This window comes from Lactuca sativa, chromosome 9 (assembly GCF_002870075.4).
Source record: "Lactuca sativa cultivar Salinas chromosome 9, Lsat_Salinas_v11, whole genome shotgun sequence".
NCBI classification, from domain to species: domain Eukaryota; kingdom Viridiplantae; phylum Streptophyta; class Magnoliopsida; order Asterales; family Asteraceae; genus Lactuca; species Lactuca sativa.
The window spans coordinates 14196164-14213124 of NC_056631.2; the positions used below are offsets into that span (position 1 = coordinate 14196164).

A 16961-nucleotide genomic window follows, 5' to 3' on the forward strand; every position below is an offset into this window, starting at 1 on the left:
ATTGTGAATCGTTCAAAGGAGAAGGGAGCAGAATCATCATTATGTTCATATAACTCGACGAGTTCAGATGTGGAACTCGACGAGTTGGCCCAACTCGACGAGTGCATTGCACAGACTCGACGAATTGGCCTGTCAAATCCCTGATTTTTCAATTTTGATTATCTTGACTTGATTAGGATTATTACCTTAATTCGTTTTTCTGCCTAAAATTGAATTTTTATTAAAGCTAATTGTATATCCTTATCCGAATTTATGATTTGGTTTAATTTTTTGATAAAGACAAAATTAATGGTTAATTTAATTATTAAAAATTTAACCTAGTATTTTTGAAAAGTTTTAAAAATACGCCTTGGTTTCGGAATTTAAAATTTAATTAAATGGTTTAATTTTGAAATCTTAAATTCTAGAGCCCTAGTATTTTAAAAGGTTTAAAGTACATCGTTATGGATGTTATTAATAATTTAATTAAGTGTTAATTAAAAAATAATTAATAAATCCATAATGGGTTTAAATTTAATCAAATTAAAAGGTTAATTTATTAAATGATTAAACCCCTAGTATTTAAAAAGTTTAAAATACACCTTTATATTATATGTAACATTAAATGTTTAATATTACTATATATATAAGACGAGACAGTCGAACCACTAGTATGCCTCATTCACAAAGCCATACTATAAGGGGAGTTTAAGGAGGCGGCCTGTAAAATGACCACTATTGGGTATCCATTCTTACCCACCGCTCTCTTGTATGGTGGAGGTCGTTAGCCGAATAGGCTTGATCGGACAATTAATCCTCATTAAAAGTATAATGATAAAGTAACTAAACCATTTTCTAAAAATCATATTCTTAGTTACTTTAGGAAAAATGTGAATTTGATGCTTTCGATAGGACAATTAATCCTCATTAAAAGTATAATGATAAAGTAACTAAACCATTTTCTAAAAATATCATTCTTAGTTACTTTAGGAAAAATGTGAATATGATGTTGTAACACCTATAAAAATCAAGCCAATTTAAACCTTTTCAACCACTCAAAACCATTAAGTTATTACTAAGTGTTTTCAAAATAATTTAAACATCAGAGTATCCCAGAAATCCAGATCATAAAAATTTGAGGAGGTGCACGATCACGCTTTCGCCTTCCCACGATCACCTGAAGTACCTGAAACAAAATCCAAAACTGTAACCCCGAAGCTTAGTGAGCTCCCTCAAAATACCCATACACACAACAATATACATATAATCACAAATAACATACTATGGGTCCAATAAACCATTAGGTTGGAATACCCCAGGCCCTCAACCATCGGATTGAAATGCCAACATACTATAGGTCCAATTAACCATCGGGTTGGAATACCCCAGGCCTCAACCATCGGGTTGCAATGCCAACATACTATGGGTCCAATCAACCATCGGGTTGGAATACCCCAGACCCTCAACCATCGGGTTGGAACCAACATACTATGGATCCAATCAACCATCGGGTTGGAATACCCCACTACCAATCAAACATTTGCACATATAACAAGCAATCACATAACAGTCTACAGACAGTCAAACCAATCTACAGATCTACAATCATAGCAACCTCCTATCTACCTGGATACCGATCTAACCGATCTCACTAATAACAAAGCAGGTTAACAATCCAAAGGGTTGGACTTGGTGCCTTCGACCCTTGAATATAGTGAGGAAAACTCACCTTATAAGTAGCTCGGGATGATAATGTCAGTTCTCAAAATACATCTCCCAATAACTATCAATACCGTCGTCAATCCATCAGCTGCCCAACACTCCGGGCCTGAAGGTACTCACCTTCCTCCATTGCCCAAAAGGCTTAATCAATGTCCTTTATAACATCAACAAGCGCCGTGATACTGAAACTCTACCTTGCACACCTGCCTTGTAGAACGAGTTGCTACTCAAAAGTTTCCAGGCTCTCCTACATGTCCACCGACGGTTCCTAAGGGCACTCCATAGGTGATAACCAGCAAGCACAAATAACATACAGTTCCATAGGTTATTATCACAAAGCAACATGCTCAATACTAGGAGACAGACCTACTGATTGCTACAACATATCAACACACCTAATTCCTGAATGTATTTCTAACAGATCACATACAAAGTCTTCAGCATGACTGGATCGCCTCACCGGGCCTTCAGCTTATCTAGACCACTCTCAGAGCCTTCAACATGTCTGGAACACCTCTCCCAGCCTTCAGCCTATCTGGACCGTTCCCCGGGCCTTCAGCCTGACTGGTACGCCCTGTTGGCCTTCAGTCTATCTGGGCCATCCTAGGTCTGTTAAGCAAAACCCTGGACCCATCCTGGTGTCCTCTCTCATATAGCCAACTCATCCCCACTTGGGGTTTCAAACTCCTGATCCATTTTGCAGACTGTAATCCCGACCTAACTCTAGCCCTCATGTTGATCGCCCACCCTCTCGGGAAATCGTGGTCTAATCCCTGACCCGCGTATCCATTACACACGCTAAATAACCCGCACACCCATGTTGAATGTACTACCGAGCCCTAGCAACTAAACAAAACCCTCAATGGCTGAAGCTCTATCTAAGAATTCCCAATTCTCTCCCACTTGGGACACTAAGCACTACCTACTGGTGGCAAAACCAAAACACAACTTAACCGTCCCTACTGGGTATTACCATACTTAACCATCGAATGGTTAACCCTTGAATAGATAATCTCCGCAGAACAACCCTCACGGCACGGAGTAATCAAACTTCAAGAAAAACCTGAATCCCAGCCGAATACTTCTGAATCTCCAAATTACAAATACTGACCCTGGAATGGTGATTCTCTACCCTAACTTCTCATCCTTAATGCATCCCTGGATCATAAACATCTACAACCCTTCGATACTAAATTCCCTAACCCTCTTATGTCCTAACGTCTTATGCACAAGGTAATTGAAAGTTCACAATACAATCATAAACAATAAGATAAGAGGTAGAAACATACCAGCAGCCACATCTGGTGTTGTCCTGGCCTCCTCGGTTGTAAGCTGGAAGGCATGTCCCTGAGCCTTCAGAGGCTCTGCTCTACGCTGACCCCAGTCAGTAATCCTCAGTGTAGCCATCGTTGGAGCTTGCGCTGGCCTGGAAGCTAGCAGGGGGCACTGGGCCTTCATATGGCCCACCTGCTCGCAATGGTAAGAAAGTTTGACACCAGAACCTGGAGTCTGCTGCCTACACTCCCTTGCGATGTGAACCTCCTTTCCACACCTGTGGAATCCTGAAGAAGATTGGCAAACCCCATCATGTACCTTGCCGCACTTCCTAAAAGTGCGACCCCTCTGACTCTCCTGTTTGTAATCAGCGACCCTAAACCATTTAAGCACAGGTTGTGACTGCACTGGGGTCTGTCTCTGCTCCCTCAGTTGAAGCTCAATCTTTAACTCACGCCACCAGTCGGCCTCCTGTAACTCTAGCATGGTATCACATCTCTGCGGTGACACAAACTATTTGATGTCCGTCTTGAGCATGCTCAGATATCGGGCCATCTGAGCTTGCTCCGAAGCAAACTCGGGGCAAAACATCTCCCTCTCAATAAACATGCGGGTGATCTATGATATTGCCATATGTATGCATGTTTTTACGCAATATTTACTGATATTTGCATGCATTTTAGTTATTTAGCTAAGTAGTTAGGTACAGTGCCTAGGTGCATTTTAGTTAGTTAAGTAGTTAGGTTATAAATTTAGAATTAGGTGTAGCTATTTGCACGCATCAAGTTTTTGGCGTCGTTGCCGGGGAACGGATTATTTAATTGTTGATTTTTTTGCTTTAAATTAATCGATCCTTTTTGTGGGGTAAAACCTGCAAAAATTTATTTCTCAGTTTAGTGTATTTTCTTCCAGTACTGAACTCATGATGTGAGCTTTATTGGCTCACGACGTGAATCCAGTGATTTCCAGTTTTCTTTGTTTTTCTGTTTTAGTTGAGATTTACGTTTTTATTTTTTGTTTAGTTTGCAGAAGTTCATGACCAGAGGTTCCAACACACCTTTGGTACCACCACTTGAAGATCCAGAGTCAACCCTTCACAAGATGATGGATAAGAACGCAGGAGTGAACCAAACAACAAAAAAGTCATCCTTTAAATATCTCAAATCAGTATTTGGAAAGAAGTCAGGAAAGAAAGTGGGAGAATCTAGTACATCCTCAAAGAACAATAACAAGGTTGAAGACTTTGATAAAAAAAAAATCTAACCCACGAGAATACGAGTACGAATCTGAGCCTGAATTTGCATTACATAGAAGTGAATCCGAATCCGAGTCTGATAACGAGATGGCAGATATTGCGGATATGTCCATGGGAGCTTACAAAAAGCGAATAAGAGATGATGTTGGTCCCGGCCAAATACAACCTGCAATTCCTGCAACTGCCCCATTCGAACTGAAAGGACACATCCTTACTGCACTTAGGGATGTACCATTTTATGGAAAGGATCATGAGGATGCTTACAAGCATTTGGATGAAGTAGATGTCACAGAAGATTATTTCAATGTCCCATATGTTCCTATAGAGACAGTCTTGCTGAGGATGCTATCAGTCACTTTTAAGGGAGCTGCTAAAGACTGGCTAAAGGCACTACCACCTGGTGCAATCACTACTTGGGCTCAAATGCGCAAATAGTTTTTAGACCATTTTTGCCCACCTTACAAGATAGCTAAACTCAAAATGGCAATAGCAAATTTTGAGCAAAATCGGGGTGAGTCACTTTATGAGGCATGGGAGCGCTATAAGGGATTGTTGAGAAATTGTCCTCAAAATGATCTCAATATACAACAAGAAGTGTCAATATTTTATGATGGTGCTAATGTCATGACAAGGCAACTCGTTGATTCTCAAGGACCACTAACTAAGAAAAATATGGGGGAAGTCAAGGAGTTAGTTGAAGAATTTGCAAAGCATTCTCGTGAGTACCACAACCCAAGAAATGATGGAGTTAAAGGAAGCGGTGGTGGAAATTCTGTAGACATGGTTGTTGTAATGGCCATGCTTGATATAATGGACAGGAGAATGACAAAAATGGACCAGACAATACATGCTATAAGAGTTGGATGTGAAAAGTGTAATGGTCCACACTTGACCAAAGATTGCCACTTAGATGATAATGGGTATAAAAAAGCTCAAGTTTGCTATTCTAGTGGGGATAAATATGATGAAGACTGGAGACAACCAAAGAAGGAGTGGATGCCATATGACGAATACAAGAAGCACAAAGAAGAAAAATATAAGCAGCCATGCCGAGACATCTACCAAAAAAGAGCAACCACCAGCCGAGAAGAAAGTTGACTTCGAAAACATGATAACCCGATTTATGGAATCTTTTGAGAAAAGGCATGATGATACTGATGCAATGTGTTGAAGGAGCACATGAAGATGATGAAAGAACAACATCCAATGATGATTGATCAGCAAGCCTCATTAAGAAATCATCAAGCATCGATCTATAATCTTGAAGCCCAACTTGGTCAATTAACAACTTTGGTGAACAACAAATTATCCTCACAATTTCCCAAAAGACAAACTCAATCTCTTGTCATGATGATCGAGATTGAAGACGAGGCCATTTCCGAGTTCTTAGAAGCATTAGAGGAGGAGCCAAAACTAGCCGAACGAAGACCGAAGAAGTCAAAAATCAAAAATAATATTATGACTGAAACACCGAACTCACGACGTGAGCCCTCTATGCTCATGATGTGGGACCGGTCTGATCATAAAAATTCAAAAATTGTTCTGGATTATCATCTGCCTTTACCATTTCTGTCCCGAGCTAATCTTAGTCCACTGGAAAGGGATCATTTGGAGTTTATAAATCACGTAAAGGGTATTCCTATAAATACTCCTTTTATTGAGTCGTTATCAAAAATTCCCGAGTATGCAGAGTTCCTACAAGATTTGATAGACACTCGTCAACAATTGAAGAAAAATTCCAAGGTTATTTTAAGTGAGCAAAGTTCAACAGTAGTGCTGGGAGAGTTACCTAAGAAGATGGGAGATCCTGGACGCCTCACTCTTCAATGTGAGTTTGGGAATAATATGAAGACTTATGCTTAAGTTGATTATGGCGCTAGCATAAATTTGATGCCTTATTCATTTTATTTGAAGTTGAATATTCAGAAGTTGAAGGCTACAAAATTGACAATTCACATGGCAAACCGTTCAGTGACACAACCTCGGGGCATTGTGGAAGATATTATAGTGAAAATTAGGAAATTAGTTTTTCCAATTGACTTTGTGGTATTAGATATGAAAGAAGATCCCGATGTTCCGATTATTCTTGGTCTCCCTTTACTAAATATTGTTGGTGCCTTGGTTGATGTACGCGAGTTCAAACTCACCTTGAGAGTTGGAGATGAAGAGGAAAATTTTGGAGTAGAAGACGGTTTCAAAGGAAGTGATGTTGAAAATGAGGTTTGTAACATTGATGAAGATGATGAACTTGGAGAATTGGAGAAGTTAATGGAAGAAGAATTAAAGACAATTCAACAAGTCAAACATACAAAACCAAGAGCATCCATTCCATTTTTGTTGAAGTGATAACATATACAAATCCAACTTCTTGGGTAAGCGAGGAACATGACGAATTATCGAGTGATGAGTACGAGGACTAGGTTACTTCCAAAGAAAGAAGCATATCTATGGATGAAAAATTGGTTCCTGTAAACCTGAAGGAAGAGGAAAAAGTAGACAACAACTTGCAAGGAAATAAAGGGACCAAAAGAAAGCTCGATACAAATGAAATTAAAGCTAAAAAGGAGAATTAGAAAAAAAGTGTATAAAGAGTTCAAGCTTACAAAAAGCGATGGAAGGAGCAAAAGGTTCAATTGGTGATGGACTCTTCGAACAACTCAACATAAGGAGGCACGGAGTCCGACTCACGACTCCATAAAAAATAAGCGCTTCTCGGGAGGCAACCCGAGCCCGGTTTGAATTTTCTTTTCTTTTTAGTTTGTTTTTAGGAAAACCAATCGTCTCGTCATCTAAGTAATTTTATGAATGGTAAAAAACATTAAGTGTAGGGTCCCTGAATTAAGTGGTAATTAATTAAGATTTATAGTTAATAAAAAAATTGTATTTATTAAGTGAATATTTGATCAGATAGAATTCACGACGTGAGTGCATATGCCTCACAACGTGAGTCTAGGAGGACTTACAGACCACTTTTCTGTTAGCCCAATAAGTATATAAGTCCACTTGATGATTAATTGGATGGCCCAACTGCATAGCCCAAGACGCCTCACGACGTGAGCCATTAAAAACTCACGACGTGAATTGTGAACTACACGGGACCACAGATATAGGACTAGAACCCACTTTGACCTAATCACTTCTCCATTCCCATGAAGTGAGGTTGTTTCCCCTGGTCCCTTATTCTGATTGCGGCCATATAAAACTCAATATTCCATTTTAGCTAACGTCATCTACACTCTAAGGTATTGATTTCTTGATTTTTCTGGTTAATTTTTGCTTTAATTGTTAAATATAGGGCTAGGGTTTGTGCTTAGTAAATTGTTAAAATATTGCCCTAAAATTCGTGTTATAACCATTGCATGTGACTAGATTATGCTTAGGATTGTTATAGGAGTAAACCCCAACCATTTTATTGGATCAATCTATACACTTCCACGAACGATTCTAACCTACACTGTCGAACTCACAATGTGAGTTCCTAGGAATTCACGACGTGAATTTTAGGCATGGTGAACCTTATGTTGTTTAATTCTAATGTGTTGGATATTTTTCTGTTTTGGTCTGTGTTGTTTCTTGTTTTGCAGGAAATGGCTCCTAGGCGAGAGATTCCAGCTGGGTTGGCTAGCTTGAACCCATTCTATGTCTTCCCAACGAATGTGTTGCAGGATGTTCTTACTCGTTATAACAACCGTCTGGGGTGGTTACATAACCATGAGTTCGATGTCGCCCCGACTATGAATTGGCAAGGGTTGAGTGATGTTGAAATTGTTGACCGGTTGACCTCATTTCTTACAAAATTATTTATGAGGAACGGGTACTCTTTCAAATGAAAGGGGTGGAACAATATTTTTGCTATCCAGGAACGGGTTTATAAGGAGCTATGTGTGGAATTTTTATCTACTATGACATTTCATGAGAATATCCAAGATCCCACTTATCCGCAAGCCTTGGTTTTCTGTTTAGGCGGAGAATACCGGGAGTGTAGCTTGGTTGAGTTCTCGTGGAGAATGGGTTTGTATGAGGCCCACGAGGCCATGACTCCTGAGTTCGTTATGTTTTTGTGAGAGGTTGCCCGAGATTATGAGGGTGGAGCATCGGGGATCAAGTTTTGGAGTAACATTGCGTCTGGAGTGTTCAATTCCGGGGTGTCACCCGAAAGTAGCCTCAGATCACCTATTCACCTTCTTATCCACCGACTCATCACATTTTCCATCCACCACAAGCGCTATGGGGACAAAGTTACCAAGTTGAATTTGTTTTTTTTATGGTCCATTTTAAAGTTGGGAGTGTGTTGCAACATCCCGTCCTTTTTGTCCCGCTACTTGGCGGAGTATGCCATGAGTTCCCACCCTGGGAGCCCAGTTTATGGAGGACATTTCATCACCTGTTTGGCACGGTCCCACGGTGTGATAATTCCCGACATCACGAGGTCCTTGAATTGCATGGAGGGGAATGAGTTTTCCTTTGGTTATTTGGAGACAATGAGGGTGGTGAGGAACTATAAGACACATTGGGGGATCGTGCACTCCGATGATGATGGTGAAGAACAACTAAGTGCGCAACCCAAGCAACAAATGCAGCCGAGACCTCGCCGACAAAATGTGTGAGCACGTGGAGAAACGGGAAGAGTTCATAGATTTGAAGGAGGAATGCCCACCGACCCATTCCAAAGTCGGGTGGGTTCTTATTTGGACAACCTTCGTGGGGGTGTTACTTAGAATACCCAACTTGTCGAGGGTATTTATTCCCATATGAGTGTGATTCAACCACCTATCGTGCCGTCACATTGCCCGTATATCCCGACATGGGAAGAACTTTGGATGCCGCGGGGAGACGGGGCTGGAACGAGCGGAGCATACGAGGACGATTGATCATTTTGTTTATTTATTTTTATTTTTTAGTTTGATTTAGTTTGGTTTGGTTTTATTTTGTTTTGAAATTTGGTTGGATTTTAAAACTATTTAAGTTAATATGTTAATTTTTACTTCCTTTGGTTATTAATTTTCAGTTGTACTCGAGGAGTCGCGGGAGAGGAATGTCGAGAAATTAGTTCGTTCATGTTTAGCCGAGAGAACGTTAGAAATGAGAGTCGAGACCCACGATTAGAAATAAGTGTGGGGTAGGTCAAGAGAGAGGATAGAGTTAGAGAAAAGTCATAAAATGATGCATTAGAAGGATATTAATCCATTAAGACATTTGGTTGAAGTCAAGAGTTGAAGGTAGAATTACTTTCTGTTTGCCTAGTACTCACGTCGTGAATCCTTAATGTTCACGTCGTTAGTCAAGTTTTAATGGTTCCAAGAATTCGTCTCACGACGTGACTATTATTACACTCATGTTGTGAATTTGATATTTCTATATAATGAAGACCATTGACATATATTATTTCTTAGGTCACCAATATTCTTCTTGGGATTAATATGAAGACAATTATGGCTCATTTTCTCAACCATCCAATGTGGCGTGTGCTTTCCTACATTGTTCTTTCCGTTTTGGAGATTTCCACCGCATTTGTTGAAGACTGAAGTTTCGATTCCATATTTTTCTGGTACATTACATATCTCGCGTGTTAACATCCAAGTTCCTATTTCAAGAAGTCTGTATTCAAGATGCACAAAGTTTCCACAATTGGAGTTCAATCTCACCACTACTATCCCAGAGAGTCTGTTCATTTTTCTCCCTTTTTATTGCTTTATATTATGCATACAATGAGGGCATTGTATCTAATAAGCGTGGGGTAGGGGGTCGAAAAAGTAAATTGCTAGAATTAGGTAAAATTTAAAATTTTTAATAGGTTTGAAATAATAATCTAATAATTTAATCTAGTGATAATAATTTGAACTTAAGTTGCAAATATTATATGGGGTGATCCGATAAGAACTCAAATGTTTAGTTGAGCCAATATACGTTATACTGCATTTGTGGCCCCCTTTATTCTAGTGAAATCATGGGACAAAAACACAACCTCGATTAGTTTGAGGATCGCAATATGTTTAGCATCGTGTACCAAAAATGTATCTTGGAAAGCTTATGTAGTCATTTCACTTAGGCTAATACCTTAACCAATAAATGTTGAAGTTAAGCGCCCCTGCTTAAGCATGTAGGTTTTTGAGTGAAAAAAGTGAGTTACATGTAAAAAAAAAGAGAGAGAAATTACTATAAAGTGAAAAGTTGAAGAATTTTTAGAAGCATTCAAGTATAAAGTATGAAGATCAAAGATCAAAAATTCTGAAGAAATTCAAAAGTTGAAGATACCAAAAATCACATAAAAAGGCGGTGAATTCAAAGAAATTAAAGATCAAATATTCAAGAAGTGAAGAATTCCAAGAGCTCCATTATGGTATCAAAAGTTGTAATTTCTAGATTATGTATACTTGGGTAGATTTACAAAAATACCTTGAGGTTAGAAAGATTTATGTGGATGGATTCGGAGGGATGCATAAAAGGAGCGTTGCTCAAAAGAAGTGAGCGAGTGTTTATGAGGATTGTGAGTATTTAGAATTAGAGGGGTTCTTAGGAAAATTTTAGACACAAATGCACACGTTGTGGTCTTAGCATAATGGTTGAGTTTGAATTGGATTGATCTATATGATGTTAGTGATAAGAGTTAGATTTTCTTGAGGGCAAGCAAAGAATAAGTGTGGGGTATTTGATATTTCCATATTTATGCATGTTTTTAGGCAATATTTACTGATATTTTTATACATATTTTGGTTATTTACATTGAATAATGATACTTATAAGCTTTAATTGTACTTTGCAACCAAATCGAAGCATTTTTGGGAGAAAAGGACTAAAATCGACAAAGACTGGAACTTTGGAGGCTTGGAGAGTAAAAGAGAAGAAAACCCATGTAATAAGCTACATTCACGTCATGAGTCATAACTATTCACGATGTGAGTACGAATGTTCCAGAAGATAGGATACATGTAGAGGAGTCCTTGCCCAACACGAATAATTACTATACTCACGTCGTGAGACATATCTGTTCACGACGTGAACGCGGAAAATCAGAAATCTATATATTGGCTTATTCCCTATGACTTAAAGGAGTTTTGGCTGACTTGGAGAGTTTCTGGAGTCGAAAATTAGAAGGAGAGAAGGTCTGGAATTGGGTTGCATACCAAAGAAGAAGGAAGAGTTCATACTTAGCTTATTAGTTTGGTATATTTAAACATGAATAAGACTATGGTTTGTTTATGTTTGTTTGCTATGTTGTCCAACTAAATCTAGCTGCTTTTGTTAGCTAGATGAAGCTGGAACTCATGGTTTTAATACTTTAGCTTTGATTTACTTGTTGGTTATGACTTGTGTTTGATTGATTGAACCTAGCATGCTTGATTTAATATTTGATTGCTTTAAATTCCTGTTTTCTGTAGTTAGTGAATATGAATCTGCATGAATTTGAATATCTAGTAATTTAGTGAACATTAGATTATGAGAGCTAAGATCGAACCAATATTAGATAAGTAATTGAACTATTGAATGTGGATTTGATTCTTAATTATGTCGTTTGTGGAAATGTCATAATTAACCAAGTGAAAAGGAATTCTCATCACCCAATTTTAAATTGGATAGAAACTTGGAGTCATATAATTTGATTGTGTAATGTATGAGAATCTTGATCTTTGGAAGATTAAGACTAATTTGTTGATCACATGTTTATGTGAGTCAGAGTGAAGGACTAACGGATCTAGTACACATTGATGTGGATTGTTTAGATCCACCACAAAGGACATAAATATATTCGTCATGATTTATAATGGTTCATTAAATATGATTATACTTATAAGATTAAGTGTAATTCTGATTCTTTGAAAGTTTTCAAAGAATGGCAAAATGAATATGAAGAATCTATTAGGCAGAAAGATAAAGGTTTCTCCAATCTGAAAGGAAAGGAGAGTACTTTAGTATCATGTTTTATGATCATCTTAATGACTATAAATCCATGTCACAAATTGATCCTCAAAGAATATCTTAGTACAATTGTTTGACTAAGAAGAATCAAATATTATTAAAATGGTTTAATCAAGAGATGAGTCATACTTCGTATCAAATCAAGTTTTAGAGTCATACTCTAGTAACTTCGAATCGTATCTTGAAGCTTATTTTAAAACTAAGTAGGTTTATAACACATCATGAAATGTGGAGTAGAAATGTTTTCTTTCTCTAGCATATTTGAAATTGGTAGTTGTGATGTTTTGATTAAAACAAAGATAAAGTAATACCAATTAAATGAAGTGTTGTCTTGATAAGAACCCACACTAACTTTTGAATGTTTGTTTTTACTTGTCGAGGAATGTTCCTTAAGAAAGAAACTTATATATCAATAAGTCAGTGGGAGTCTTAATGATCTTGAATAGTTTCAGGAGTCAATCAAGAATAAACCTGTTAGTTAACACTAGCACACAACCTGAGGTTGATTACCTATCATGATAAGTTGACATATTCTTGTTTCTAGACACCTTCCAATTAAGTTGATTTTGCATGTGAGTTCTATAGTTCTCATTTGATTGCAAAAGGCAGAGCACGTTGGTCAGCGATAGTACATTGATCAATATGGATGAGCTGCTTGACAACTTGGAAACATTGGTAGGCCCCTGTGCTACAAAAAGGCAAGAAATTAAGAATAAGCAAAGTCCGGTCCATGAAAGGAAACCAAAATTGTTTTTGGGTTTTTGTCGTCAACATTATCTTATGATTGTAGGTTGGAAGTGACAAATTCATATGGATAGGAACATATACACCATAAAATATAGGTGACAAAATGTTTCGCTCTAACTCATGAAAATGATTATGAGGAAACACTTTCGCTAGTAGATTTTAAATCTGATTGATATCATTATGGTTAGCAATTGTGATAATTGTGTTCTTAAATTCGTATATGATTATGTAACATCCATAAATTTTACGCCAAATTTAAACCTTTTCAATCATAAATAAAAAACCAAATAGCATTGTTTACAAAATGTTTTCAAATCATTTTTCCATAAGAGTGTCCCAACAATCATAACATAAGGATGAGGAGCGGTACGATTACGCCTTTGCCTTTCCATGATCTCCTGAGGTACCTGAAACAATAAATTGAATATTGTAAGCCCGAGGGCTAAGTGAGCTGCCCCCGAAATACCAATACCACACTGACAATACCATAACAGTAATAATCAATCAATCAACATGCATACTGGGCCATCGGCCTGACTGGACCGCAGTACAGGGCCTACAGTCTATCTGGATCAATCCCGAGCCTTCGGCATGACTGGTCCGCCATGTGGGCCTACAGTCTCCCCGGACCGCTCATAGGGTATGTTGGCCTTCAACACAAAGCAGGAACGCCTCAACCCAACCAATCAAGCAATAACCATGTGCGCATAACTATCATATACTTGCATATACAAACACCAAACATGTCTATCTCACTGATCATCAGCCATAGAATTATCTAGTAACTAGAGCACCAACTAGCAGGTCACTAACATACAAATCCCTATGAATCATAAGAGCATAACATATTGTCTACCCTGATTCCGATCTAACAGATCATAACCATATGTAGGATACCATAACAATAACAACTAAAGGGTCGGCCTTGGTGCCATAGACCCTATCGATATAGTGAGGATAACTCACCTCGCAGATGTCGACACGAAAGGTAAACTCCAACTCTCGGATCACTTGACACAGGCTCCACCACCTATTATCATAGTACAACATACTCATAAGTCCTTAACCTTATAAGGTACCCCATAACCCACTAGTCAACCCCTGGTCAAAGTCAAAGTCCTCAGTCAAGGTCAACAGTCCATGTTGACCTTAACTCGCCGAGTTCCCTGAAGTACATTCCAACTCGCCGAGTCATCAGAGTAACTCATTGAGTTCCTTTGATTCTCGATCAAACTTTAAGGTCACCCGTCGAGTTCCCTCCTTGCAACTCGACAGATACACACTCATACATATCCAAGAGAAAACTCATCCGACTCGCCGAGTTAACCTTGCACTCGTCGAGTCTTATGACGATCTTCATCGAACTCGCCGAGTTGTTCATCAACTCGTCGAGTTCACGGCCATCTTCATGTGACTCGCCGAGTTAACATTGCGACTCGCCGAGTCCATTCAGTCCTTTTTCCATACAGACTTGTTTTGAGCCATGCAACAACTCTAACTCATAGATCCAAGCTTCTAGGGCATGCTTATCACGTAAAGTTGCAAACTTTACGTGCATGCATGACCATAAAGGCTCTAAATGTCTATTCTAAGTTCTTAATGGAACTTCATGCTCAAGAGGGACCTTAATCACAACCAAGACTGTGACTTTATGCTTCTAGAATCCAAAGAGGGTCTAAATCTGAAGTTACAACTTCAGATCTAGCCCATAGCTCATCATACCAACTTGAAAATCCATAAAAAGCCCTATAAACTTAACAAAAGGGAAAAAGGGAAGTAAGAATGGCACTTTGATACCTCCAAAGGATGCTAGCTGAGGTAAATCCTGCTTCCCACTCCTTCCTTGCTTCAATTTCCTTTGCACTCTTAGCTTTCTTCCTCGAAGATCCTCTTTTCCAAGCTTCAAACACCACACCAAGGCACACACACACAAATTAGGGTTTTAAGGGGCTCTCAAAGACTGTAAAGAGGCCCAAGGAGGCTAAGGATCCTTTAAATAGAGGTGCAAACCCCGGGATTTAGGGTTTCCACTGCCAGCTCCTACTCGTCGAGTCTAGCATGGACTCGTCGAGTAGGTCACTTAACATGCGACCCCACCTCGCTGCTACTCGACGAGTAGGTCATCCAACTCGTCAAGTAGAGCTTAACCCAAAAAATCTTATTTAAGCAATACCTGAGAATCGGGGTGTTACAGATTATGACATCCCTTTTCATTGTTCAAATTGTGAGAAATGGCAAGGAGTTGTTTAAACGTTCAAGACTTGTAGTTCTGAAAGGGTTTAGACACTCACATATGCTATCTAATGAAGGTGTATGAGCTTGAGAAATATAGAGGAAGACTTATCAAAGCATCACGTATCATAAATCTCAACTTTGGAAAGAAAGTCAATAGTATTGATTTCTAGAAGTCCAGTTGATTTTTGGGTACATGTTACAGCTAGTGGGAGCATACTTGTTATGAAGATAGGAGTATAATTGTTATGCTAGTGGGAGCATGCTTGTTATGCTAAGTGTTGTAGGTTTGCAATACTATTTGTAGGAAACAAAGGTTACAAATTTGCGAGTTGCAAAGTTTGAAAATTGTTTCACTATAGAAAGTTTTAGGGGAGAAGGCACTTATACTTCATTTCAAATATAAGAGTTTTAGATTGAAGTTTTAAAGGAACTTAGTCATGAACAAATATGAATATCGTGTTGAAATGATTCAGTATAGGAAATTATATATATGGAAATATTATAGAAAGAGACTGATCAAGTATCATGTCTTTATGTAAGACATTATGTATCGAATCCCATATGCTTTAGATATATGATTGATTACATATGATATAATATTTACTTGTTCTGATTTTTCAAATACCTATGGAATTGAGAGAGAAAAAAGGACTAGAACAGGATATGACTAAAGTTTTTAAATAATTATCAAGAACAATCTGAGGTTCGCTGAAGATTGGTTGCTTGTGGACAGTTGGAAGTATAGTAATATTTGGAAGGACCTTAATGACATGTTCTGAGTGGAGGTAACTCTTGTTTAGAAGTGATAGTCATATGGGAATATGTAAATGTTTCCGTAGTAGGAGTTGGTTATTATCTACATGTGAGTTTGTAACCTTAATGCAAGGAAGGTGTTCAAGGAGTTACCTTGAATTTGATACTTCATCACCAAGAAATTGTTTTAAGTAACAAAGTTTCAATGGAGCATTTTATGACTTGGTTGGCAAAGTCACGGTGAATTTTGGGCCATGTCATCACAAAAGGATGTGCATGCAAGGTTAGACTAAAACACCTCAATTTTCAAGACAAATTTTTCATTTTTATTTCTCAAAATATTACTCATAAATTCAAGTCATCACATATATTTTAAGTTATTATCAAAACAATATCAGAGTATCCTAAAATCCTCAAATCTCCATAAGCCGACGGATGTGTACAATCATGCCTCCGCCTTCCCGTGATCCTGAGATGTATCTGAAACACATTTTACACAAACATTGTAAGCACAAAGCTTAGTGAGTTCCCCAAAATACCACATACACAAATAATAAGCCTCTCATGGTTATGTCTCGATATGGACCCTCCGGTCATAACTCAACATATATACATACTAATATAACAACATAATTCACAAAGATAGAATGCATAATAACACATAAAGCAGATAAGACCCTCTGGTTAGTAATACAAATAAGACCCTCCGATCAATAATATAACTAAGACCCTCCGGTCAACAACATAAATAAAACCCTCTGGTCAATAACACAATAAGACCCTCCAGTCACTCATGTATTACCACTCAAGTAAGTATAGTGAGAAGATTCACCACAACCGCTACACGCGAAATCCTACACTGCTGATGTCGCTGCGCACTGGTTCCTGAACTGGCCAAAACAACCCAACGCCATAATAAAAAAACTGTGCAATGCTACACCTCATCACTAAGCCTAAGGGTAACCCAACTAACCAGGCCCACTACTAACCCAACTTATTGGGCCTACGATGGCCCAAGACCAGAAAGGTTCACATAGGCCCACTAACAACCCAATTTTCCAAATTAGGCTCAACCCCC

General features: G+C 38.3%; 1 non-coding gene and 1 pseudogene across 1 annotated transcript; both read right to left on the reverse strand.

The window, feature by feature from the left end:
* The window catches only part of LOC111880237 (AP2/ERF and B3 domain-containing transcription repressor RAV2-like), a 29386-nt pseudogene extending 25924 nt beyond the window's left edge, over positions 1–3462 (reverse strand).
* A 1240-nt stretch (positions 3463–4702) lies between these two features.
* Positions 4703–4809, reverse strand: LOC111880245 (small nucleolar RNA R71). Its single transcript, XR_002846426.1, has one exon. It is a non-coding gene; the product is annotated as a small nucleolar RNA R71 (small nucleolar RNA).
* Between the last annotated feature and the right edge of the window lie 12152 nt (positions 4810–16961).